This window comes from Thalia democratica, chromosome 4, assembly GCF_965202585.1.
Source record: "Thalia democratica chromosome 4, ktThaDemo2.hap1.1, whole genome shotgun sequence".
NCBI lineage: Eukaryota > Metazoa > Chordata > Thaliacea > Salpida > Salpidae > Thalia > Thalia democratica.
Window position 1 is genome coordinate 24,833,496 of NC_139168.1, and position 26,633 is coordinate 24,860,128.

Consider the following 26,633-nt stretch of genomic DNA (forward strand, 5'->3'; position numbering starts at 1 on the left):
ACTATATATTTTAGTATGCAAATGAATATTTTTGAGGTAGAAAACATACTTAAATATATGATTAATCAGTTTTGTTCTGTTTTTTATGGTTACCAAGGAGCTATAATATTTTATGCAAGCATTAAAACAGACATAAAACACTTTTTTTAGTAGACATGTTTATAAAAAATTACTTACAATGTACAAATCTAATAATTGGATAACTAGGAATATTTTTTAGCAACTCAAAAAGCACTTTTTTTGATGCTTATAACTTTTTTACAATACTTTTAAAACATAAGAACTGGACTGTAAATATATGCTTTCACAAAAAATGCCATCAAAATAATTTAGATTTGATATGCTCAAACTAATTTCTAGTCTAGTAAAAAACTAGCCTGAAATTCTCATCAAATAACTAAACAAGACTCAGTTTTTTTTTTCAAATCTTAAAGTTATTAAAATTAGCATGAATTGGTTGGTGTTTAAAGTTCAAACTTACCTGAGTATGTGAGAAAACAGGTAATAAAACTATAGAAAGTTTTTGCTTAAAACAATGTTAAATTAAGTGCAGAAGCAGCATTCAATTAGATCATTATAACAGAATCAGATTCATAGGCTTTTGAATTTATAGAAAGTATGTTCATATTTAAAACATGAAGTGATTTAAATTAAAGTTCTTATAACTTAAGATGAAACCCTTTTAATAAAACTCAAGTTATATAGTATAAATTATTATGTATTTTATTGAATACTTAAAAAAAACAACTCCTATACAATGTTTCCTTTAATGCTATCAAATTTGGAACTCTTGTTTTATACATATACTCATAAACTTAAATTTAGTATAACTTAACATAATATTAATGAATTTAATGAACAAAAATAGTACATCTAATAAAAAATTTTCCAGCAATAAGTAAAAAAGTAAAACACAGAGCTAGGAAGCACATTTTTTGGTCATATTGTAAAACTTACATTCAGACATATGATTGGGATGTGTTTAGGCTTCATTTTGAAGAGTTTTAAAACAAAAAAAATGCAAAATAAATCTTGCACCCCAAAAATCACATATTTTTTTCACTCAAATAGTAGTAAAGTCACTAGTCATGTCCTAGACTTATAATTTTATAATTTAAAACATACATTTATGACATTTAAGTTGCTTTTGATGTGTTATGTTGCATAGCACAAAAAATATGCAAATTTTGTCTGTAAAATAGTGCTTTTTGAAAAGTTTAAAAGCATAGCTGGTCATTTAATCTAATAAAAAAAATTAGTTGTAAAATGAAACTTAGTAGGTATATTTACTTACCTTTAGAACTAAGGTTATGTGGTATGTATACTAGCAGGATATTTTATGTCATAATTTATTTCTATGGAAGACAATATTGTATGGCATTAAACATTAAGTTAATGATTCCATAATAAAGATTATAATAACTAGATAAATAACGCATAATGCAGGAAAATAAAGCAATTTTTACACTTTATCATATAGTATTATTACTTGACATAACTGGAAAATGACTGATACTTAAAGAAAAAATATTATAAAATAACTATTACATGATTGATAAAATCTAATAGACTATCCGTTTGAAATAATTAGATACAAAAAATAATAATAATTAATAAATATAAGTGGTGAAAAACTTTTAACAAGATGTGTCTCCATACAGCCCAAAGAGAATATGGATTTGGAAAATTTTGTTTGTCAATTTCACCACTTGCTACTAAGCTCAACTTATTAATTAATGGAGTACCGGACAGACTCCCTACCAATAACTTAGAATCTGAATGGCACCTTGCGGATTTGGAAGTAGAGCAGCAGTGGCAAAGATTCTTTTGAGCATAAGGGATAAGAAATGATTGTATAAAACTTGAATATTATTCTTTTTGAACTAAACATGAAAAAGTTTTAGTAAAGTTGTTATATTTCTGATGATAAAATTAAATGAGATTGAGCAAAGGTAGATAGGAGAACAAAATCATTTATAGCAAATGAAAAATGAAATAAAGAAAAATGAAAAACGAAACAAAAGGAATATATGCAGAAGCATCCCAAAAAGTACAAAAGTTGTGGTGGGTCTGTAGTGAGTGTGAAAGAGCTGCATTCTGTTTAAAAATTAAGTTATTGTTTGTAATGAGTTAAATAGTTTTAGAGAGTCACACAAATCTGAAGTGTTATACAATCCAGAACTTTTCAAAGTAAATGAGAACACCCAATAGAAAAGACTTCTAAACTTATGTGCTTTTGTTACAAGATGATAAGTGCTCTCTGTGTTTTTTACCAACAAACGCTTATGCATTATTTATTGTAGGGGCTTCTTTCCCCAACATACAGAAAGAAAAAGTGAAGATCTTGTTGTTGGGCATTGTTATGCCACACAAGTTAGTGAAGGGTCATCAGACATATGGTATATTGCTTTTTGTGAAGGTTAAACTGATGATGCGTCTTACAAGATGGACTACCTCATGAAAGTTCAAGGTGGAAGAAATTTGAATTATCAAACACCCACCTAAATGTGTTATGCTGAACTTACATTTAAAATATATTCTTGATTATAAAATTGATGGGTAATGGAATGTTTCTAAAGAAAAATATATCAATTTTTTACTGAGAAATCATATCCAAATAGTATTATTACTAGAACTGATGTCTTTTTTAAACACTTAAATGATATTTTTTGTATCTTTACGGGTATTATGTTTACCAAATTATTTCAAATGGATAGTCCATTAGAGTTTAACAATTATGTAACAAATGTTTTATAGTATTATTTCTAAAAGTATCAATCAGTTTGAAGTAATGCTAAGTGTTAATACTAAATTATACAGTGCAATGTTTGTTTTACTTTACAATGATCTTTATTGATTTAAAATAGTCTTTATTTTGCAATCATTAACTTAATGTTTAATGCCATACAACATTATTTTCCATAGAATTTATTTTACCTTTTTATTATTTTGTTGTAATGAAAATTGAATAATTACTTTAGGTTTTTTTTTAGTTTTTGGCTAAACAAATTATGATAACAAACATCCTGCTATTATACATATCACATAACCTAAATTCTAAAGGAATGTTAGTATACTTACAAAGTTTTATTTTACAATAAAAAATTTTTACTTGGATTAAAAAACCAGCTATGCTTAAAAATTTTTAAAAAGCACCATTTTCAGACAATGTTTTGTTCATTATATTTGTTCATTGAGGTATCATTATACATCAAAAGCAGTTGAAATGTCTTTTAATGTATGTATTTAAGTAAAAGTTTTCATTAAAGATACAAATTATAAGTCTAAGACATGTATAAGTGACTTTATTACAATTTGAGTCAAAAGATAAAAATGTATGTGATTTTTAGGGTGCAAGTCTTTTTTTTGCAATTTTTGTTTGTTGTCAAGTTCTTTTTAATGGGCCAAAACACATCCAAATCATACTTAAAACGTGTCTAGCAAATATCACCCAGGTACTCCCTACCCCTAACAGAAGTATTTTAAGAGTTGTTTAATTGTATCCAGGGAAAACCTGTGATGTGGGAGATCTCGAAGTATATTACAAGACAATTCATTTAATTCATTTTATATTGAAACACAATTAAAATAAATACTTTACTTATTGTCATCATAAGTATTTTTATATTATACAGTTTATATTTATATATATTATTATTTGCTACCCATTATAATCTACAAGCTTTTATGATTTTTTAAAATCTAACTTATACTTTGATTTATACTGTTACATTTCAATGCTTATATTTTTTTAACTATTGAGGCTTGTTGATAATACTTATTGTTTAGACAAACAATTGTTCTTTCAAAGAAAGAAATGACTTTAATAAGTAAACAAGTTGATACAAGATTTTAGTCAAACAATGTTAGTTCAAAACAGTTTTTTTTAATTAATGATATCTAGCTCAACAACCAAAAGATCTTTGTGTTCACCAACTCATTTTCACAAGAGTTTTTTTTTATAAAAATTGAATAAATAAACTTATTGAACATAAATCATGAAAAAAACTGAACTACTCTGACATTTATCAGCAACACACAGACACCAGACCATTGAAGTTCATTCAGGCAAAACTTCAAAAAAACTCCAGCTTTTTTTGCTTTTTATTTTGTAGCTCATAAATGTTAGAACAGTTTGATTTTACCTTTCAGGTGCTAAAAATAAACAAGAATTGACCTAATTTATATTTCATATACAAATATATTTTATTATGTTTTTGTTCCAAATTCAAGGTATTTTATAAAAGTATCAAACTTCATGTTTTTAGGAAAAAATTCCAAGCTGTTTCTGTTCAATTGTGTAAAAGTTTTATAAAAATTTTAAGTTCTTTACGTATAAAGCCCAAAAGATAAATTTTAATAAATATTTTTTTGAAAACCATAAAAAGTTTTTCCCTTTGTCTTCCTAATGATCTAGAGAAATTTATTTTAAAAAAATTACTAAATTAATGCTTAAAAATGTGTAAAAATAAACCTATTGTGTATAGAATTTATCATTTTTTAATTAACTTTACTTTCTTCAAAACTTTAAAACATTTTAAACTGATAAGTCATTAGTGGTTTTTATTTATAAAAAGGTCAGCTACAAAACTTTAGATAAACTTTTAGGACTGCTTGATTTAATAATTTAATATTAATTAGTTTTTAAACTACCAAACTATAACTTTTATATTAACAGTTTTACAAAAAATCACTTAAAAGTATTACTAAAAAACTGCATATGCATATGATGCAGCCCTGCATATTTGTCCAACACTCTGAAGCCTCCCTCTGAAACTTTCACAGCATCAGCATTTAAAATGCATATCTGATAAATAGTTTACTGTTTGTATTTTTAACAGTATTGTAATAAAAATTTGGAGTTAATATAATGTAGAAAACATAATTTTTAATTAAAAAAAAGTTTCAACTAAAGGACGACTGTTTTGTTTAAAATATAAAAAGCTGGGGTAAATTCCTTTGTTTTAGGGGTAAATTTTCTTAATTGCTAGTTATGTAAATAAGTGTTTACTAGTTGTTTTTTAGTTTATAAGTTAGTATTTAACTGTATTTTTTAAAGTTAACTAAAGTCTTTAAACTTCATAATTTTTTAAAACTAATAAGCTTAAAGTTCAAAAATTCTAGTTATTTCTTTTCAAAATTAAACACTATCTGTATATTATGGGTAAATTTAGTAATAACATTCCAAAAATGAGTAAAAATTGAAAAAAATAGGTTAAGAACTGCAGTGCTAAAAAATATTTTTTATTGATTTACACTTTAAAATTTTAACTAGTACTTTTTTATACTTTATGTATGTGCAGTATGTTAATGAAAAAGTACTTTGACTAAGTTGATCACAGTAAATTTACACATGTCTGTTCCACTCATTCTAACAAAACAAATAAATAAAACTTGTAACTAAAGAATTATATAAGAAGACTTTGCCAATACCCATTAAAGTATTAAGGAACTATGTGTGGTCTACTGTTCAAAAATTGTAAAAGTTACTGTAAATATTCTTGTAAAAATTTTCTAAAAAATATTTTTAGTGTCAAAGTTTGTATTTCTTCTGATTGTGTATTGTTTCAATGGTTTAATTTGGTTTCTCTTGTGTAAATCATATTGCTTTAGGTCAAATGTATTGTTTCTTGGGTTCACAAAGAAGTTTATAATGTCTACAATAAGGGCATAGGGAGAAGATAAGGGATTTTTTGATACAAAAAGTTAACATTAGCTTTTTTGATGATGACATTTTTATTTATTTATATGATAGATTTTTTGTCAAATCTAAATTTTACTACTGACATGTTAAACTGTTAGAATTCCAGATTTTTCAAGGTGTTTTTTGCCTAAATTGTCAAATTCCAGGTTTTTTCAAGTTTCCAGGTAAAGTGGCAACCTTGTATTTTTATCTTTCATGAAATAAAAACCTTGACATGTTCTTAGTTTATCATTCATAAATTAGCTTCCAGGTTGATAGTTGATTATTTGTTTACTACTATGTTCATCAAGGTTTTAAAAGTCTTCTGTTATTTATTTTAATTTCTGTTTGTCTTCTTTGTTATGATTGTTTGATTGAATTTTGTTTTCTTTATAACTTTTTAAGTTTATCTAAACCAGGGTTTCCCAAACTTTTTTCAAAACACCCCCTTTAAAGAAATTAAAAAGCTTTGGCATCCTCCAACAAGATTTCTCAAAAATCTTAAGTTATAATCGACGTAAGACCTTTTTTTGTTTTTTTTTTTTGCTTTTTATCATCAACTACAGAATCTCTAGTTAAGTTTATGGCCTCGTGGCCCCCTAAATTTCCTTTTTTTTTCAAAAATATCTAATTAAAAACGCCTCAGACCTTTTATTTTTTCTTATTCATCATCAACTTGAAAAATTTAGTGTGAGTTTCTATTAATCCCTGTGATCCCTTTAATGCTCATATCGCCTTTTAGGCCCCTTTGTTGCTCATAGCCTCCTAAATTTTTGTACAGGCTTCCAAGTAGACTACTTGGCCCAGTTTGGGAAACCCTGATCTAAACAAGTAGTAGCTAACCAGTATAAATTAAAATATGTATTATTACAAGAAATTTTTATGTGGACTAACGTAGCTGACAAGAAAAACGAAATCTGATCAATTTCAAATGGTTTTACCTGACTTACGCTTTATAATTTTTTGATATATTTTTCAGTGATCAAATTTTATTGTCAGCTACGTTGATATACATAAAACTTTCAGAATAGATTGCCTGTGACCTATACATCATAAAATAAATCATTTATAGGCAGCTGTTAATGTAAAATAATTTACAAGCAATATAAGTTATTATTTTTTACCAAAACTGCTACAAAATAAACGATAATAGAGCTACACTAAATAATTTTATGTAATAAGTTCTTAGTTGTATTGTTATCGATAATAATGGTTATTATTTTTTAAAATCTGAACAATGAAATAAATAACTGAAAAGTATCACCCTGGCTGACTTTACCGATTCTTGATCTAGGCGGGAAATAACATGTACTTTTTAGTTTTATTAACATTTGATCTATAAAATACAGTTATTAATTAAAAATTAAAACCACTGGTAATACTTAACACTGATTTTTTTACTTTGAAGGTTAAAAATAGTTACACTGAAACTTGTAGTGTAAAGGTATTTAAGTATCTGTATAAAAACTATTTATGTAAGTTGTAGACGAAATTGTTTTATAAGCTGAAAATAAATATGACTTGCAAACAAAATAAACTTTAGTATAATTAATTAGTATTTTAAACAAACTTTGCAAAAAACTAAAAATTGTTTTTGAACATCAAGCACTATTTACCATGTAGTTTTATAAAAGGCTTCTTTAAAAATTTCAAGTTTAATATTAAGTAACCAAAAAAAAAATATAATTCGTGTCTCTTTTTAAAACATTTTCATGAATTTTTTTTTTCAAGTCAAATTAACAGCAAAAAATTAAAAAAGTTAAAAAACTTTAAATGATACAAAAATAGCTTTATGCAACAACATCTTAAACAAACTATATATAAATTACATTTAAGTTGAAAATATTGTTTGTATATATCTTTTAAATAAATAAACAAAGGAAAAACATACATCAAGTTAAAAAAATATTTTATTGCTCCAACATTTTTTAATAAACTATGCTCTTTCATAAAGTTTAACTTTTTAAATAGTTTTTTTTTTGTTAAAAAGGCAAATTTAGTAAAAAATTCTGTGCTAACTTTAACTGCGTAATGTTTTTTTTTTTGAGTAGAATAGAAACACTTTAAAAATTGAATTTATTTGCAAGTGTAAACTAAACCGTTTTTCAAATAAAATATTAAATTGAAATTATATTTTTTCTTTCGTGTAAACGTGAAGATTACAACTAAAATCAAAATAATAAACATTTATTTTTATCATAATTTGTTTAATAGTATAAAATTTCGTTTAAAAATTCTTCTAGTAGAACTTCAAATTAAATAAAAAATAATAATTAAAAAACTAAAAACGTTAATTAAAAAAAAAATTATGCAAATAAAAAATTGTTTAAGAACTTAGAAATATGATCGTTAAACAGTTTTATTTGTTAAAACAAAAAAAAAAGTTAATAACATAAAAATGTTAACGGTTAATATTCTAAAAAAAGTCATTGTTGTTTTTTATTTGAAGTTAAAAGTAAAAACAATTATTTATATACAATAACTACTTATGAAAAAATTGAAGAAAATTTTTATATGAAAACAAATGATTTATTTATCAATATTATATTTTCAATGTTAGTTGGTAAGACATTTTTATTATTTATATAACTTTATTTTACTTCAAACAATTATTAAAAAACAGTCTATCAGAAAAAATCATGCTAAAAGTACTATTTTTAAGTTTCCGTATTAAGAGTTTAATTTACGTAATTATAAAAAAATACTTTTGCGTAATCACATTATACAATTTCAAAACAAGCTAGCATTGATGTTAAAGTGTGAAAGGTAGAAAATTAAAGCTAACATGAAGTTGAATACTTACTGAAGCAAAATTATACGTGTGACCAGTGGTGCGTGAAGTTGCTACTCTCATTTAAACGAGATATTGAGAAGTTGTGTTTCAAGTCCTGGATAAGACGTTAAAAGGTATCCAAGTGGTGTGCGACTCGATAACCGAAAGGTTTTTTCGTGCACCAGGTCTTAAAACCAAATATTTTGAGCGATTTTTCAATAAACAATAGTAGTATTAAACTTTTTTGGTCACGTTTTTGTGTCTGCAGAGGTAATAAGTTTCGAAGTTTCTTGAAGCTTATAAACAAGTGAAATTCTAAAAAGCATGTGATAAAAGAAATATTATGAGTTTTCCTTTTTTTTATGTAAAAACTTTTAAGTTCACCTAAGTAAATTTTTAAAAAAGCGCAATTATTATTTTTATTTTTTTAAAAACATTGATGAAGTATTTCAAAAACCAGTTTAAAGACTTACCTGTTAAAAAAGATTTAAACCTTATTGATAAACTAATAAAAATTTTTACATATCTAATATTTTTTACGAAGTGCGTACTGTCTGGGTAAAATAAAAATTACTGATTGTTTTAACTTAAGTCACCCAAATTTTCAATTTACAATCAAACGGATTTTTGTCATATATGGAAAAATTTTGCAATTGTACAGACTAATCAAAAAACACATAGATGAGGAACTTGCATAAAAATTAAGGTTGTTTATTGAACGAAAAAAAGCGCTCAAAAATTTGGTCCAAGGACCTGATGTACGGAAAAACCTTACGGTTATCGAGTCATACACCAGGATACCTTTTAATGTCTCGTCAGGGACAGTAATGAAGAATGCATTTACCTCGCTCACTTGTGTGTTTTGTTTTATTAACTATTAATAATGATCAGAAAAGCAAAAGGTAAGATTCTTGTTTTAGAACTATCCAGATAAACCTGGGTCTGGTTGTTTAGCGTGCAGGGTTTGGAAAGTTTTAAAATATTAAATTTTAAATTTCAATAAATTTACTCCGTCAATCAGTACTTTGGATATTATACCGATGATAAGTTCAAAGCAAAGTAAAATTCAGTTTGACAACATTGATTCAGTCTTGTTGTGTTGTAGATTGTATTCTTCACACTAAAACAGGGATTGGCAGCCTTGATCGGGCCAAATATCTTAGAAAAAGTTGTTAGCAGGCCGCACTGGTTAGACAACAGTCTTACGCTGGTCACAATTATTTTAGAATATTTGTTTTAATCAGTATAAGTAGACTGTCTTACACTGTACATTAAAACATCTATTGTTTTTGTAAAACTTTTTTTAAATTCAAATAAGCAATTTTAAATGAAAAAATTAACAAACTAGCTTACCAATTAAGTCAATGGTAATAATGAGAGTTTCTTAAAAACAGTTGTTTTGCATAAAAGGTAAAAAAGCAAGTATAAATTATTGATAAATTTTATTACTTTTACAAAAAATAGACATGGAAGATAAATAAAAATAATAATTAAGTTTAAAATTATTATTTCATTGTATCTTGAATATTATTTAAGATTTTATACTTAAGTTGTACTATAGCTTGTAAGTGTAACCAATTTTCAAATAGAAGTAAAAACTTTTGACTAATTAATTGTTGCTTCTTAATGACAAGACTAACTTTACATTATCTATGAAGAAATTGACACAAAAGTAAAATTTTTCATAAAAAGTTAGTTATTGCACAAGTTTTTCAAAAGTATATATACTCGAAGTGTATAAATATAATATTTATGTATAAAAACTGTGAAAAACTAAAAATATCTGAACTCAACTAAGTAAAGATCTAAAAAAGTTTAACAAAGATTTTTCAAAAATTTTTAAGGTTAGCATACGTTTTATGTATTTTAAGTTATGTCTAACAAAGTCTTCTATTTTTAAGTCAAAAACCTGATTTACAAAAAAAATATTCAACTTAAATACAGTTTGATATATTGTTAGCTAATGCATATTTGCTACTAACTGACCATTGCAGTGATAAAAATTCAACTTTCGAAACCATAGCGACGTTGAAAACATTTTCAATTAATTTAAGATGCCATAGTTATAATGAAATATTGTTTTGGTTTTAATTCGATGAAAAAAATGTTTGGTGATTAGGTTTTAGTAACTTTAGTGTAAAAAAAAACTAAGCTTAGAATTGATATACTTAATAGAAAATCGATAAAAGTCTAAAGTTAGTTTTTTTATAAAACTTAATATTATAAAAGTGCTATACAATTGAAATACACTTAAACAAAAAGTTTTACTGTATGACTTGTATCGTTAGGTAAGCATTTTTAAAATCAAACTCGTATTTCCTTGCAAGACTTGATACTATTGTCAGGTAAATCTAAGCTTTAACTCGATATCGTTGTCACGCTAATAAGATGTACTAAACAAAATAAACAAAGATATTTAATATTAACAGTTAATTAATTGAAACAAAAATTAACTAATTCAAACAAAAAACTTACTTATGTTCAATTGTTAATTGATTACTTTTAGTTAATTATTTTTTATTAGTTTGAAAGTGAGATCCGGATCCGGTTCCGGCAGGAACCTAATTCTGTGGATACGGTAGATTACTAGCCTCTACTGCTTTAAATGTTATTTTACAAACTTTTTTTTAATAATTTTAAATCAAAACAACATTTATTAATAAAAAAAGTTTATTAGTAAATGAAATGAAACGTGAAACAGTAGGAACATAGACAAGGTATACAAGAGTATTTTAGGTGAAGTTTTGGGACAAATTATGCTCTTTTAACACCAAATAAAAGCTAATATCTAATTATTTATAACTTAAATACGGCCTACTCTAGTTTATTTCAAACTTAATTGCTTTCTTCAAAAAATAACTAATTTATACTTGCATTAAATATGTAATAGTCATGTTTTTGTTCATAAAACTTATCTTATAAAGTATCATGCACTTTTTTACAACATTTTTTGATCCCTCGTGATTTAACGCGTACCTCCTATGTACCTTATCAATTACCCTACTGTACTTAACACGTTAGAAATAAAAAAAGTAGAAAGGATTATGGTTGATTCAGATGGTAATATGTAGATTAGAATTTACCTATCTGAATTAGTTGGAAATAGTTTAGAGCTGAATAAAAACTGACCGATGTAGAAACTAATTAAGTTGAAATTTTAATAACACCGTTGAAAATGACATAATTTCAAATTTACTTTTACTTGAGGGTGAAAAAAAAAACACGTTTTCTCAAACAATCTGCAACTACTTATTGTACTTTAGTGTATTTTGATTAAGATCCTTTCTTACATCTTAGTTTTCGAAAGATACTCGTTTTTTTATTAAGAATACAAATTTGCAGGAATACATAGTTCTGCAGAGAGTTTGTATTAGCTTGAAACTTGCATAAAACTAAAAAAAATCAATTTAATATAATTACTAGCTTATTACGACGTATTTGCACTTTCACATGTTTTGTCTTTTACATGTTTCTTGTTCTAATTGTTGTCAAAAACCGATTTTCCAAAGGCATATAATATTTCTTTTTTTTTTTCTTATGCTTTTAATAACTTTGCTGTATTCAAAATGCTGTACTTCTTCGCAAACGACAGGAGTAAGACCCAAATGATCAAAACTCACGGCTACCTCGAGAAAACTTTAGTATAAGCGGCATAATTTTTAACTATAATACTAGTAATCTTACAATTGTAATTGTAACTTAACTAACGGCTGTTTAGTAATAGATTCAAAGTACAACTCTTTAGTAATCACCAATGGCTTGAAAATACAAAACTAAGAAATTGTATAAAAGATAGTTTAAGTAAATTAATTATTATTTGTTACTGTGGTGTAAAAACTATTTTATATGAGAGCATATTATAAACCGAAGAAACTACAACAAAAACGTTTTACCGGGGGATAATTTTATAAAACTACCAACGATCGATTAAAAAATTTAAGTTTAAAATTAAACATCGAAATTAAAGATAATTTTTCAACAAAATTAACACCGAGAATTTTATTCCAGAAACAAACGCAAAACAAATTCGTTCCAAAGTTGTTCTTCGAGACTCCAAACTTCATGCTCACTCCGCCAGCATGGCTCTTACCTTGCTTTCGGTCAGCTGCCCCTCCGCCAGCTTCTTCTTTCGTCCCCACCTCATCAGCGTCGGCACCCCGCTCAGCTTCAGCTTCGGGTCGCTCCTGAACTCGTTGCCCCTCCCCTTCCAGTAGCTCCTGTCGCCCACGAAGCACTTGACCAGCACCGCCTGGTCGTCGTCCGTTTCTGCCCAGATGTCGGTGACCACCGGAGCGTATCGGTCCGTGTCCGGGCACCAGCTCCGGTTGGTGTGAGGGTCGGTGTCCGCCACGAACAGGCAGTAGACTTTCTTGCCTTCCAGCTCGGGCGAGTTGACTTTTTCGCTGAACTCCTGGTAGCCGTGAGCCGTGATGGTTCGGTTCTTGCTTCTGCCGGTGCTTGCGAAGAAAGACATCATTATGAATGCAGCAAAGTTGAAAAAAGGACTAACAGATGAAATACCAACAACAATTGTTACAAAGAAACAAACAACTGAAAGACAAACGACGTGTTTGTATAAATAAAGATTTTGCAAATACAAATACGTCATAATAAGCTGGTAATCATAATAAATTGATTTTTCTATAGTTTTTTACAAGGTTCAAAGAAGACAAGCTTTTTGCAGATCTTTGTATTCCTGCACGTTTGCATTTAAAATTAAAAAGTAACTAATAAAAACAAGTTTGTATGGCCATAGAAATAATCTTAATCAAAATACACTAAAGTACAATAAGTAGTTGCAGATTGCTTGAGAAAACGTGTTTATTTTTTACCCTTGAATAAAAGTCAAGTTAATAATGTAAAGTTTTTTAACGGCGTTATATTAATTTCAATATAGTTTGTTTATCCCTGAGTCAGTTTTTATTCAGTTGTTTTCAATTAAACTAAATTCCAAATCGATCAATTCTTATCTTCCTGTTTTCCATCTGAATCAATTTTATTCAGGTCTATTTTTTTCTTGCTTCTTAAGTAAGGATATCGATATAGTACGCGCTAAATGAGAGGGATCAAAAACTTTTGTAAAAAAAATTCATGATATTTTGTTAGATAATGAAATTTAATGAATAAAAACATGACTATTACATAATTAATTCAAGTATAAATTATTATTTGAAAAAATCTGTTAGGTTTAAATTATACCGGAATATACCCAATTTTTTATTATATATAAATAAATATTAGCTATTCGCTGTGAAAAGAGTATTAGCGATTATCAGTTATTGCCTATAAACGTTTTACAATAAAAAGTTTACATATTACAAAATTCAATCAAAATAATAACTTATTTGTTTAACTCAATTTAGAAATGTTTTATAGTATGATAATTGCAAAATTTTTGTTTACTTTTATTCACAATAAATTTCAGAATACAAACGTTATTGTCAATGCTGTTTACAACAAATTGTTGTTTTCTAAATTTCATGTTTATGTTAATTTTTGTTGCTTTTACTGTTATAATTAATTTATGTATATTTTTTTCTTTTTATAGAGTCTAAAAACTATTTACGTAAACAAATATTTAAACTGTAAAATATATTTTGTGTTAAGTTTGAAACTGACGTACAATTTATGTTTTTAATATAAACCATTTTAATACATTTGATTTATGTACCGCTAAACTTGTAATTGTTTCATCAGTATAAAATCGAAAAACAAAAAGTTTAAAGTTTTTTAACATTAAAGAATAATAGTAGTTTAATAGAATTCTATTGCGAAACTAAGTTTTAGAACAAACACAAACGTCTCCGTGATTTTTCTTAATACGTTAAAACTGGTTACAAAAAGTGAAAAACTAAGACCGATAAAGTAAAAGTTAAATAGTAGATTTAAATAAGGTATGAGATATTTTCTGAATATAAATTATCTGTTAGAGAGGTGGTTATTAAACCACAAGCGTAAAAAATATCAAAAACGTTTTTTTTTCAAAAGCAAACTAGCTACTGCAATAAATCTTTTTAGCCTTTTTTTGTCTAACTTCTCGGCGTTAATGGACTATAACTTCTGTTTCTTTAATTTGCAATTGTAGATCTTTTTTTTCCAGAAAAACTAGTGATAATAAAAATAGTTTGTGTTATAAGTTTAATGTGAGACAAAATTGTGTCTTAGAAATAAGTTTAAAGTGGTAGTTAAAAAAGCTTACAAATAAACTTTATTATATATATTTTTAAAATTGTAAGTTAACTGTTTCTAAGATGTATTTTACTTGATAAATACTTTAAACATTTCGAACTTTTTATTATACTTTAAACAAAAGGATCTTTAATAATTTAATATTAAAACAAGGTTATCTAGGTGTAATAAAACATAGTATTATAATTTTAGATATCTCTAACATCTTATTACTTATAAACTAAATATCTTAATTAATCTAAACTTCAAATTTAATTAAAAAAAAAAACGTTTTTAAAGTGCATACATATGAATCGTAAAAGTTTCGCGTTTAAAATGAGATATCAATCTAGCGCTAACCAATTGATGTAACTTGCAAATCTTGAACCAAATATTTTTTAAGAGTTACTTTGTATATAATTAGAAACTTTAATCTCTGTTTTAGATACTGTTGCAGTTTTTGGTGTTTTTAAATAAAGAATCCCTTTTTGTAAAAAATGATTGTAAAAAATAAATAGTCAACATGAGTTTAATGATAATAGTACATTATTTTCACTAGTTTTTAGTTAATTTGGCTCAGTATAAAAAAGTTATTTAATTTCAATATTTTATCAACTTTCTTAGACTAATACTTTAATAACTTATCAAGTATAATTAGCCAAAATTAGCAAAGGCATTCATAATTTATTATACTGTTTAACTTTTTTCATAGGTGTATGCTTTTTGTAATAATATATTATTTATATCATATTTAAAAGATTTTATAAAACACGTTTTTAAAGTTCTTCTTTAAATCTAAGTGCAAGCTGTGTAACATAACTTAATATGTTATCTAAGTTAGGAAAAATGTGTTTATTAAACTAAATCTACAAATGTTTAATTGTTTGTTTAGCTCCGTCTTAAATATTGAAGTATTTCGTTTTCCACAAAGTATCCTTTTATAATATTAATTCCTTATACATTTTTCACAGCTCGTTGTTGTCTCCTTTTCCCATTTAAAAGTCGCCATGTCACGTAAAAACAACTGAAATCTGATAAAAATATTGAAAGTGAAAAGCAGCTGAAATCTGAAAACAATATTAAGAGTAAAAAACAACTGAAATCAGATAAAAATATTGAAAGTGAAAAGCAGCTGAAATCTGAAAACAATATTAAGAGTAAAAAACAACTGAAATCAGATAAAAATATTGAAAGTGAAAAGCAGCTGAAACCTGATAAAAATATTGAAAGTGAAAAGCAGCTGAAATCTGATAAAAATATTGAAAGTGAAAAGCAGCTGAAACCTGATGAAAATATTGAAAGTGAAAAACAACTGAAATCAGATAAAAATATTGAAAGTGAAAAGCAGCTGAAACCTGATAAAAATATTGAAAGTGAAAAGCAGCTGAAACCTGATAGAAATATTGAAAGTGAAAAGCAGCTGAAACCTGATAAAAATATTGAAAGTGAAAAGCAGCTGAAATCTGATAAAAATATTGAAAGTGAAAAGCAGCTGAAACCTGATAAAAATATTGAAAGTGAAAAACAACTGAAATCAGATAAAAATATTGAAAGTGAAAAGCAGCTGAAACCTGATAAAAATATTAAGAGTAAAAAACAACTGAAATCAGATAAAAATATTGAAAGTGAAAAGCAGCTGAAATCTGAAAACAATATTAAGAGTAAAAAACAACTGAAATCAGATAAAAATATTGAAAGTGAAAAGCAGCTGAAATCTGAAAACAATATTAAGAGTAAAAAACAACTGAAATCAGATAAAAATATTGAAAGTGAAAAGCAGCTGAAACCTGATAAAAATATTGAAAGTGAAAAGCAGCTGAAATCTGATAAAAATATTGAAAGTGAAAAGCAGCTGAAACCTGATAAAAATATTGAAAGTGAAAAACAACTGAAATCAGATAAAAATATTGAAAGTGAAAAGCAGCTGAAACCTGATAAAAATATTGAAAGTGAAAAGCAGCTGAAACCTGATAGAAATATTGAAAGTGAAAAGCAGCTGAAACCTGATAAAAATATTGAAAGTGAAAAGCAGCTGAAACCTGAAAAAATATTGAAAGTGAAAAGCAGCTGAAATCTGATAAAAATATTAAGAGTAAAAAACAACTGAAATCTGATAAAAATATTGAAAGTGAAAAGCAGCTGAAACCTGATAAAAATATTGAAAGTGAAAAGCAGCTGAAATCTGAAAACAATATTAAGAGTAAAAAACAACTGAAATCAGATAAAAATATTGAAAGTGAAAAGCAGCTGAAACCTGATAAAAATATTGAAAGTGAAAAGCAGCTGAAACCTGATAAAGGTGTTGAAAGTGAAAAACAACTGAAATCTGATAAAGATGTTGATAATAAAAACAACTTAACTCTTTAGAACGATTCCGTTGGTAGTGTTGGCAATCCAGGTGGGTCGTCATCCAATGTTGAAAGCAATTCACATTTTTTGACACGCAGACTAACGTTCATTCAAAGTAGTTCGTCAAATTCTGCTGTTAAATACACTGATGAAGATCCTTTACTTGCTAGGCTTGAAAAAGTAGCAAAGGAACATAAAAAGTAGTTAGCCAAACGCAAACTAAAAGCCACTGGCCGCCAGAGTTCCTTATCCATTTTTAGACCATCTAAAGTTGTTGATTTACAAACTAGTAACCCAGCAATTACTTTTAGTAGAAACCAACGGCTCATTCAACCAAGTTCTTGTTCACAGAATACTCGAATTCCGCAGAACAAAGAAGAGGAAACAGTAGAGACAGAAAATAAGAACTTGTGTGATATTATTGGGCCATTCTCTTCCTTAGCATATGCTAAAAATGGCGACCCACGAGCTAGTGTCCCCCCTGATTATGTATACAACCCACCCATGAACACTATTTCATATACTTCAAATACTAGTAGCTCCTCTTCGAATCAACCGATTGCTTCTATTGGACGGCTCAGTTCTGGTTCAGTCCTCTTCAGGAAAGTTAGTAAGTTGGAAAACAAATTGGCGAAACTGGAAAGCACAGTATCGATGATGAAGAAGATTTTAGCTGGGGTTGAAGATCATTCCAGCTCCTAAAGATTGTCATCCAGGGAAAAGGATCACTCTGGTGATCCGCAAAATGGTAGTTATTCAGATTTTCAAACAAAAACTGCTGCTGTATCACAAAACTTTTGTTCAAAACTAGTGACCACGGTTTTTTTTGAAAAAAAGTTGGTAAAATTGGAAGAAAAAATGATAAGATACCAAGGGTTCGATTCGATAGTTGCTCCAGTTTTTGTCATTTTTGTCGTGTTTGTCATTTTAGTTTTAGTACTTTTCTCAAAAAACTGAGTTAATTAACAAGTCATAAGCAAACTATTTTTACTATTATAATTTTGAACTTATCTTATTTTAGTGTTGAAAATTTAATTAAAATTACTTCTTTGTTTTAAATTTTCGATTTTTTTTTTGTTAATCACACTAATTTTCTTTTTGTCGGCTGTTTTATGTAAATAAAGAGCGAAAAAACTTCAATCGATGTTTACTTAATCGAAAATATTTAAGTAAATTAGATAATCAATGCCATTACAATAACTGTAATTTTTAATTTCGGACGTATGTTAAATGCTGAAGCATATTGATTGATAAAACATTTATTAAACTAATACATTATTGTAAAGCAAACGAAGCATTTTTCATTAAAGAAATAAGCAGCTTCGAAATAAAATAAATCTTCTGCCTTCTGGAATTGTTACGTTTTTAACTGGCTCTAGCTGTTATTTGAAAAATAAGTTTGATAGAAGGTTTAAGTGATCGAAAATTTAGTACTTGTATATATTATTAATATTTACTAAAACCTAACTGTTGTTAGATGTAAATAATATGTACCAATAGCAAATACTTGTGAGATTTATATGATTACTTTGCTGTCTAGGTTTGACGACTTGAACGACTTAAAGTAAGTTGACAATTGTTTTAAAAAATTAAATATACTTTTTTTCATCAAAACGGCATTAATGCAGCTTTTTAGCTGTTTATAGCAAAATAAAACTTTAGTAGAAAGTTCAATTGTTGAATAATTAACTAAATATTCTTTTTTACTTTACGCGTAAGTTCAAACTTACTTTATAATTTAGTGTAAACCTAATTATAAGTAGGTTTGAAATGATACTTTTTAAACTTCTAAAACCTTAAAGAATTGTGTTGCTATCTTTTTGAAAACTTAGAAAAAATTTTTAATTGCTTAAAAGTAAGATTACAAATTAAAAAACTAGAAAACAAAAAGAAACTTAATGTCAATTTTTTAAGATGATTTCAAAACACTAACCATTTAAAAAACACTTGTTAGTCTTTGAATCTATAGAAAATAAACACTTTAATGTTATGGTAAATTGTTTAGAGTAAATTTGTTTAGTTGGTTGTTTCCTTTTTGTTAATTTCTTTAACGTGCAGAGAACGTTTTACTACTAACTTTAGAGGTCTAAACAAAATAGGAGACTAGTAAATAACTGTTCAAAGAGCTTATATAGCAACAGTATTTATGCTTAAATGTGTTATCAAGCTGTAAACTCTGAAAATTTATTATTCACTTAGTTTTTATATAGAACTATATATTTAGTTACTAATAATTATAAAAAACCTTATGTTAATTGTTTAACCAAATTCAAGAGCTTACAGCTTGATAATACCTTTAGGTAGAACCAGTGTTGCTAAATAAGTTCTTCGACTAATTGTTTTTTTTAAATTTTAAATAATCTTTTTGTTATTAACTTTTTTTTCAGATCAAAAATAACTAGCTTTATACTTTTTAGATACAACAAAGCGATAAGTTTATTTCTGTAGAAGCTAAAAAAAGTATCTTGTACTGTATGTTGCCAAACTAAAAATTCCATATCATAAGTATGTACTTTGAAAGGAAAGTTCGTAATCTAAATTAATTGTAAGTATATAAATTGATAATATTTTAATGTTTTTATTCTTGGTTTAAAAAAAATTATTAGAACTGAAATGATTTTAGTAATTTAAAACTAATTTAGAAAGTAAAGGTTATATTTCAGAAAAGTTTAAAAAGAAAATTAATTTTCAAACAACTTAATCATAAACTATATTGAGATTTTGTAAATACAACATTAAAACTCAATTAAAGTAGTTTAAGTTTATTTAATCTATTAACTTTAATAACAGTTAACCATGTAAATATGTTTTTTAATCTGAAAACGGTAAAGTTTCGAACAAATAAAACTGTGAAAATATTTGCTAATTGAAATACTTAAATTCTTTTTAATGCTTATTATAATTAGTTGAATAAACAAACCATTTCTTCCAATATTTATTAATCTTGAACAGGATAAACTTCATACTACCAAGGAGCACAAACACCTGTCAGTTTAGGTTTCAAACCAAATACACTAACCAGTGTCTTCAGCTAATCAAAAAATAACATAAACTAAAATTGTTTATCGAACGACAAACATAAAGAGCGCTCAAAATAATTTGCTCCTAGGACCTGGTGAACGTGAACAGGTCGTACACCACTTGGGTACCTTTTAACGTCTTGTCCGGGAAAAATTAAAATTATGAAGTTATCATTAAAAAGTGAAAAACGACTGTATTTTAAAAATAATAGTTCAAATTGTTCCTTTATTAAAAATCAGTATGAAAAATATGAATACTAATCTTTGAAATTTTGAGTATTTTACAATTTGTAAGCTTATTTAAAGAAATATTTAACTAAACGCTTTATTGCTTAGTTTGAATCCTTAAATTTAGATTATTTTTCTGATTTTACACAAACTACCCTATACTTAAAATAGATATAAATTTATACCAAAAATTCACTTGTAATTTCATTGAAGTTAATAAAAAAAGTTGAATTAGAAATTAAAATAAAAGTAGTATATTTTTAAGCTACATACCCATGTCTTTTTTACTGGATGGTTATTTTACTACTAAATATCCAAATCTATGTTACAAAGATAACTTTACAAAAAAATTTTCTACCTTGACCTTATTGTTTATAATTGATATTTTCTAAAAAAGCAGACAAATAATAATATACATACATTAGTGAAAAACTATGAAATAAAAATAAAACGTATTTGACGTTCTACAGGAAATGCATAAAATGACGATTTTATCTTGATAGCTGTTTTAACGAATAATAATCTGACCACTTAAAAAAGTGTTAAAATTAATGTTAAAAGTTACACAAGTTAGTTATGAAGTCATATAGCTATAGGTGAGTAAAAAAAAAACAAAGTTGTCAAGTAAAACATTTAAGTTTTTTTTTTTACTTTAAAATATCAGTTTTAAACTACATTTTAAAAGTATTTAAACGGGAATCAGTTTTAGTTTTAATTAATATTTTACTTAAAAAGTATTTCCTAATAATTTTAAACTTTAAAGTATGTTTTTACAAAATGTTTATATAAAAGTTCTCAAAAAATATCTAAAAAGGCAAAAAGGCTGTTCGTACAAACTGGAAAATACCAAACAAAATAAATTTATTACAAAATTAAATTTCAGGTAATTTTCGTTGAGAAAATCAAAGTATTTGTATTTTTATCTGTTTAAAAGTAAACATGTATTAAAACTTAATAAACTACAGGAAGTCGTTAGCTATGTTTGTTTTATTAATATTAAGTCATAATGTACGTACGCTCAACATATTGTGTTTGGGTTTTTCTTTTAATTGTTTGATTGGTCATTAAAAAACCTCAATAAGTAATGAAGGGGGGCATCGAAAATCACCTTGTTGTTAGAAGTTTTATTCAACATAGCTTATATAAGCGTGGATAAGTTGTTTGTAGTCACAACCTTAACATATTTCTTGCTATACAACTAACTTGCAAGTTGATAACAAATTAATGGTGGTTGAGAAACTCCGCAGGAAAAAAAGTTCTACACAATAAACAAAGTTTAACTTCAGACCTGGTAGCATGTTCAACAAACTGTCGATATTCGTCATTTTCTTCGGGGTTTTCGCTGCATTCCTTGCCGTCAACTTCACCACAGCCTCCGTAGCAAAAGATGAAAAGCTGTCGGATGGCAAAAGTAAGTTTAATTATAAGAAGTTACCTGACTGTTTCCAATTTTTTAATCAGGATTTCTTAAAGCTGGGGGTATCACCAACAAGAGGCAAAAGATAGTAAGAGCGCGAATAGTTAAATGACTTGTTAGCTAGTAAATGGGCGGTATTTGTTTATTTGTTAATTGTTTAACGTTATATGGTTGTTTGAGTAATTTGTACCAAGTGTGTGAAAATGAAAAAATAAACTCTGCTTAAACACATTGCAAAATAATTCTTCTCTAAAATAAACCTTGTTTATTCAACTTAATTACAATATGCAGTTACTTTAAAGTTAAACAGAAAAGCTTTTTAAAAATCTGTTTAGCTTTTTTTAATTATGTTAAAAAGTAAGCTTTTATTTACGCTCAACTATTTAATTACGCAAGTAAGTGTGTATGATATTCATTTAGCTGTAAAAATTATTATTTTTATTTGTAAAGCAAACTACTTTGAACTTAAATACAGTTATTCAAATGAGTAAAAGAAATTGTTTAAGTATAACATTCTATTAAGAAGTTCTTTTTTCAATTCTAAGCTTAATTGCAAAAATCCAAAAAGTAGATAAACCTAGAAAACTATATCAAATCTAAAATAGTTTTTGTTCGAAACTAAATTATAACCAAAAATAAAATTATGTTTCAAACTTTTTAGAAATTAAAAGTTGCTTAAAAACATTTTTTTTTAAATTATGTAGCATGTTTTAGAAACTGTATTTTTTTTTCTGATTTGTTTTTGCCTTTGTAAATGATTAGTAAGGAATTGATGCTACAGCAAGAAAAGAGTAACTGCACCCATTTTTTGTACACTCAAAAAGTCTCAATAACTTCCAAGCTTTAAATACAAAAACAAACAGCAACAATAAACTTTTTCTCGCAGATTTAGCTGACAAGGAGGCCGCTCGAGACCATGGTTCAGACGATCATAACGATTATGATCGAGAAGATGAAGTAGAAAATAATGTTGTTTATGATGGAAGTGAAGCTAGAAGAAGGAGAAGAAGACCTACTGATCAAAGTAATTTTATTTTAATAAAGGTAGACTTATTTTTAGTTAAGTAGGTAATAAGACACTTTAAATATTTCTTCAGACGATCATAACGATTGGTACAATCAAGGAGAAGATGAAGTAGAAAATAATGTTGTTTATGATGGAAGTGAAGCTAGAAGGAGAAGGAGAAGAAAACCTACTGATCAAAGTAATTTTGTTATAATAAAGGTAGACTTATTTTTAGTTAAGTAGGTAATAAAACACTTTAAATATTTCTTCAGACGATCATAACGATTACAATCAAGGAGAAGATGAAGTAGAAAATAATGTTGTTTATGATGGAAGTGAAGCTAGAAGAAGGAGAAGGAGACCTACTGATCAAAGTAATTTTATTTTAATAAAGGTAGACTTATTTTTAGTTAAGTAGGTAATAAGACACTTTAAATATTTCTTCAGACGATCATAACGATTGGTACAATCAAGGAGAAGATGAAGTAGAAAATAATGTTGTTTATGATGGAAGTGAAGCTAGAAGGAGAAGGAGAAGAAAACCTACTGATCAAAGTAATTTTATTTTAATAAAGGTAGACTTATTTTTAGTTAAGTAGGTAATAAGACACTTTAAATATTTCTTCAGACGATCATAACGATTGGTACAATCAAGGAGAAGATGAAGTAGAAAATAATGTTGTTTATGATGGAAGTGAAGCTAGAAGAAGGAGAAGAAGACCTACTGATCAAAGTAATTTTATTTTAATAAAGGTAGACTTATTTTTAGTTAAGTAGGTAATAAGACACTTTAAATATTTCTTCAGACGATCATAACGATTGGTACAATCAAGGAGAAGATGAAGTAGAAAATAATGTTGTTTATGATGGAAGTGAAGCTAGAAGAAGGAGAAGAAGACCTACTGATCAAAGTAATTTTATTTTAATAAAGATAGACTTATTTTTAGTTAAGTAGGTAATAAGACACTTTAAATATTTCTTCAGACGATCATAACGATTGGTACAATCAAGGAGAAGATGAAGTAGAAAATAATGTTGTTTATGATGGAAGTGAAGCTAGAAGGAGAAGGAGAAGAAAACCTACTGATCAAAGTAATTTTATTTTAATAAAGGTAGACTTATTTTTAGTTAAGTAGGTAATAAGACACTTTAAATATTTCTTCAGACGATCATAACGATTGGTACAATCAAGGAGAAGATGAAGTAGAAAATAATGTTGTTTATGATGGAAGTGAAGCTAGAAGAAGGAGAAGAAGACCTACTGATCAAAGTAATTTTATTTTAACAAAGGTAGACTTATTTTTAGTTAAGTAGGTAATAAGACACTTTAAATATTTCTTCAGACGATCATAACGATTGGTACAATCAAGGAGAAGATGAAGTAGAAAATAATGTTGTTTATGATGGAAGTGAAGCTAGAAGGAGAAGGAGAAGAAAACCTACTGATCAAAGTAATTTTGTTCTTGTTTTTGTGGACTAAAGTATACTTATTTTTAGTTTAGTTGACAGTATAACAGTTTTAATATGTAGTACTGTCTAATACGGTGATTCAGACGATCATAACAAAGATGGAAAAAAAATTATATCAAAATAGTTTATGACAAACGATTTAATAAATTCTATTTCTTTTTCTATCAATTACAAAAAATATTTTTATAGACGATCACGATGGGGAAATCCCGTGCGAGTGGAGCTGGGCCGATTGTGACGTCACGTGTGGGGGCGGGATGCAGACAAGCGTGGTGACGTGGAAGGCCGAGGGCGACACCGAGTGTGACCCGCCCAAGCAGAGGCAATGCAACGTGCAGCCCTGCAACTAGGAGCTGAAACGGACATTTTGGCATTTTTTTTGAGTTTCCATCCCGGTTTTTCATTTTTGAATAATTTTAGCTTTTTTCTCGAAAATATTCAGTTGGATTTATACGTTTTTTCATTTGATGCTGCGAATGTTTAACGTTTGTTTTGTAAGTTGAAGAACAAATAAAGACAAATTGCAACTTATTTTGTTTGAATCATTTCAATGGGTTATCATTATAAACTTAATTAAATGTAGAATTGAAAAATAATACCTTTGTTAACAAGTTTATTAACACTCAAACTCTAAGATGTTTTTTTAATTTGTAAGTTTTAATCAACTCTTGTACAAAAATTTCTTAAACTATTTATTGTCATTTACCTTTAGTCTTTTTTTTTTAGTTTGGCATTTTATTCTAATCGTACCTTTGTTTTAACATATTAAAGTTTATCATTAAATTGTCACAAGTTTTTAGTTTGAAAATAAAGTTATAATTAACTAGTACAGTGGTTATCAAGCTAATTAAAACCTGTGTACACCCCAAACACACTGTGGGTGCACACCCCAAATAGAAAAATAGATGTGCTCTTCATCAAGAATGGGTAATGTCAAAAGCCTTAAAAACACTTGAGAACTTTTTTTTTGGCTTCATTAATAACTTCAGCATGTCTAGTTTAAGTTTCAGAACTTGCTTTAAATACACTTAGGACTTTTTATTTAGTTCTTCATAATGAACTCCAGAACTTCTTGTGTAAACTTTAAGTTTTAGAATAGTTTTTCATGCACTCTAAAACAGAGTTCGTGCAACCCCAAAATATACTTTGTGCACAATTAGGTAGCCTCTGAACTAGTAGTTGGTATGTTGCATGACAACTTACTCGGAACTGCGCGTAAGTTTTTGATACGATTTATTGAACAAAAATAATTACTACAATTGTAACACGTTTTAATGCAATGTAATTTATCACAACTACAAGATCGTAAAATAAAGTAAAATCCTTGTAGATTTTAACTAAAAGAATCGTTTAATTCTTTAAAAAAAAATCTTTTTGTTGCACGCACAGCCATAATAGTAGAAAGTAATTTTTAAATGCGCTTTACTTAGTTAAATAAGTACCTGTAAGTGTATAAAACTTATAAAATTTAAATTTATCGAAAAATGTAATTGTAACATTTAATGATTACAGATATTTTAATAAAACTTTCTTCAGTCGTATTTTGCTGATTTTGATCGTTACATACAATCTAATTGTAAATTTTAAGGTGGTACTTGTTATCCGTGTATCAATGCAGAAAAATAAGTTAAAACAGTTTTTGCACCTTTCATTGAGCAGATTTAATTTCAATTGCTGGCCATCTATTAAAGCTGCGGTTCAAAGTTGAAAGGAAGTTATCAGATCTTTAACTAACAATTGAACAATTTGTTCGGTTATTAAAGTTTTATTGGTCTGAAAACATGGTAAGTTTAAGTAAAATTTTCTCAAATGAAACGTTAGTTTAGGTATGGCAAGTTTTGAATAAAATTATGAAAGCAAACAAAGTTTTATGATTTAGTACTTCCAAACTATTACCTGAAAAACTGTTTTAATTGTTATCAATTTTAAAACAAGTGATTAACATTTATTTGTTTACGCTTTTACATACAATTTTTATTTATTTAAATAAAAATACTTTCAAATTTATTTTGGTTATTGATACATTAAAAAGTTTATATAGCAGAAGATACGACTTTGCTAAAGTAAAATCTTTACAGATATTTTAATATCATAACTTTAGCAAAATATATATCAACTAAAACAACCGTTACCCTTCTATTTAGCCGATTTAATCATTAATTAACACTTTATAAGTTACATTTTTTATAAAGTACGAGGCTTTACTGATACCTATACTTAACATGAAGTAGTTTAAAGTTTGCTGCTTAAATAAGTACCGTTGTTATATTTAACAATGTATTTAAAGTAAATTTGTTTAGCTCGTTTTACTAGTATTAGTACACAATAATTGCAAGGCAAATTAAAAAGTTTTTTTTGTTACTTTATATTCTTGGCAGCCAAAAAGTTTTAACAAAATTTTAGTTGTTAGCCACTTTAAGTGTTAGAAAAAACTTTTAATAATTTCGATCTTAGATTTTTTCAAAATTTAGAAACAAAAAAAAAGTTTTCATACTAGTACACTCTACTTTACCAAAGCA

The 26,633-nt window shown here is 26.8% G+C and overlaps 1 pseudogene; it reads right to left on the reverse strand.

Moving 5' to 3' along the window:
• Positions 1 to 12,522: 12,522 nt before the first annotated feature.
• LOC145833161 (thioredoxin domain-containing protein 17 pseudogene) lies at positions 12,523 to 12,930 on the reverse strand (annotated as a pseudogene).
• Positions 12,931 to 26,633: the final 13,703 nt, after the last annotated feature.